Raw genomic sequence first — 2,500 nt, forward strand, 5'->3', positions numbered from 1 at the left:
CTCAATCCTACAATATTTCACATCTGCTCCTGTACTGTTTTGACAGAATTTCAAGACTAACCTCTGTCCAATCAGTGTGCTCAATGCTAAAAGATTATAGAAGAAATGGGATCTACTTATCGATCTGAGATGTTATATCATTGCTCGCTATCTCTCAGGAACCCTTTTGAAACTTTGTGGTCACAAACTACAGGTGCCCAAAAGACCCAAACCTACTCCAATCTCCTCATGAACTTCATGTGAACTGCATGCATGCGTGCGTGCGTGCGTGCGTGTGTGTGTTCATGTGCTTGCATGCATGTAATAACCATGCATGTGTGTATGTACGGTATGTGTGTGTGCACGTGCGTGTCCATGCATGGCATTGCTGCTGCTGATGTGGCTAATTCTAGGAGGATGGGATATAAAGCATAAATCTCAGGCCTGAGCCAACATACACAGAGGCTTAATCTTGTTAGGTTGGTCTATGGGTGGATTACGGGGAGAAATTACATACAGTTGGAGCCTGAGCTGGGAGATAATGTAAGAAAATGTGTGGGCATTTGGAGCTCTGTGTTTGTGTGCGTGCGTGTTTGTGTGCGTGCATGTGATTGGTTGGATGGTGCAGTGTCCCAAAGTTAAACCTCTCATCTCAGATCACAGTTTTTCCTCTGATTAAGCAGAGGGGTACTTGGCTCATTTTATAAATAATTTATATCATCTTAATTGCATTTCCAGGCTATTGAATCCCACTGCAGGTTCTGAGTGTGATACATTATCATTCCACACTATGTCTAAGCCGCATCAAACTCGACCAATAATTACATACATATACAATAGGCCTACACTGCATAATGTAAGTCTTAAAAGTTGAATACATGAGCCTCATTACATTATTAAAAGCTGAATATTTTAAAGTTTAAATTTAGTAAAGAAAGACGTTATGCAAAGCTTAAATCATCCTTTCCGTTACTGTTCCTCTTCTCAGCAAATACAAATAAACTAGCAAACCCACTTAAAAAAATCTCAGATGTAAGATGGGATGCTTCAAGGATCAAATGTTGGGAATCACTGAACCAGTGTTAATTTCGTCGACTAAAACTTTGACCAAAAAATATCGTTGACCTTTTTTCGCTGATGAAAACAAAATAAAAACTAAGCAATGGTGACGAACGGACGGTCGGACAGACAGGAGCGCGAACATGGTCTCCGGCCTTTGGCCGTCTGGCCTGGTGGAGACAAAAATAGGCTTGCAAGGCTAGCCGCCTCGTGGCGCCAGGCCTGCTGGTGGATAGCTATGTATGATTGGCTGCAGTGTATATGAAGGAGGCATGCACCAAGGGCTTGTGGGAAATCAATCATAGCATTAGCAGAGGTGTATTTGGGGATTTTTTACAGATTACATACAGGACTTTCTCATCCCGTATCTTTTTGTCTGCGCCAAATGCTTTCTCTCAATTTTTGCCTATTCCCACCCCACCTTTCAGACTCATTCCCATTTCTATTTTGTCTCTATTCTTTTTTCCTTGAGTAGAGACCGAGACAGATTTACCTGCTATACATAGATAGAGGCAGCCATTGGTGAATCAACAGGCTGAACAAACAGAAAACAACCCGCACTGCAGCGCAGCTGCATGTGGGTTTATACTGTAGTTTTAATATTATTTTCCTTTTCAACATCATCATTAAGGACAGGCTTTATCAACTGTACATCTGACATTGGTGCAGACAATGAGTAGCACAGAGACAAACGTATTCTGAAAATGTTCCTTTTGTAGTTATGACATGCAGCCACAAGCACAAACATCATGCATACACCTGAACAACCTTTGATACAAAATGTTTTTATATCCCTGTCACTTTAGCACAAGAACTGTATATTTTTCACAGTAAATATTAGCACTCATGCGTAGGCTCTTTGAAAGTGTCATCATAAAAAATAATCACAGTTTCTCTTCTGATCTTAATCAAAGCATAATTATAATTGTCTCCCTTAACAAGCACCAGTCATTGCTTTTCTAATTTAGTTTGAGAACTGCTATAAAAACTGAAAACTTTTCTTTTCACAAGTAATTTCAATTTGTTTACAACCCTGAGGAGTTGTGTGCCAGCTTCAGCAAGACTGGAGAATACAGTATGCTGGGCCACTGAGAAGAGATTTCAAAATTAACAAAGCTCTGGCCGTGATCAGGCATTTTGCCTGCCCATATCGATGGATCACGTCAGCATAGAAACACCGGGATGGAGAGGAATGAAGCCGTACAGTATCTGTTCTACTTGTGACCCTCCTCTATTATCTGTAACCAGCACCCATTCAGATATGATTACCATCCAGGGATGCAAATTATCGATTAATTCATTAATTGATAGTTAATAACCTTATCGATCGATTAATCAATTAATTGATAAGCTGCGTTTTTCTTAACCAAAAGGACAATAATTTTCCAAAACAGAAAATGAGTGCAGAAACATAATTGCCTTGATGTATATAACATTAACGAGCGTCAACGAGCATCAGCCG

The 2,500-nt window shown here is 40.1% G+C and overlaps 1 protein-coding gene across 1 annotated transcript in view; it reads left to right on the top strand.

Annotated features, from left to right (window-relative positions):
• cUnh8orf34 (chromosome Un C8orf34 homolog) overlaps positions 1-2,500 on the top strand; it is a gene marked incomplete at its 5' end in the record, with an annotated part of 88,759 nt that overhangs the window by 38,655 nt on the left and 47,604 nt on the right.

Source organism: Gymnoscopelus braueri, assembly GCF_963280865.1.
Source record: "Gymnoscopelus braueri genome assembly, chromosome: 21".
Classification (NCBI taxonomy): Eukaryota; Metazoa; Chordata; class Actinopteri; order Myctophiformes; family Myctophidae; genus Gymnoscopelus; species Gymnoscopelus braueri.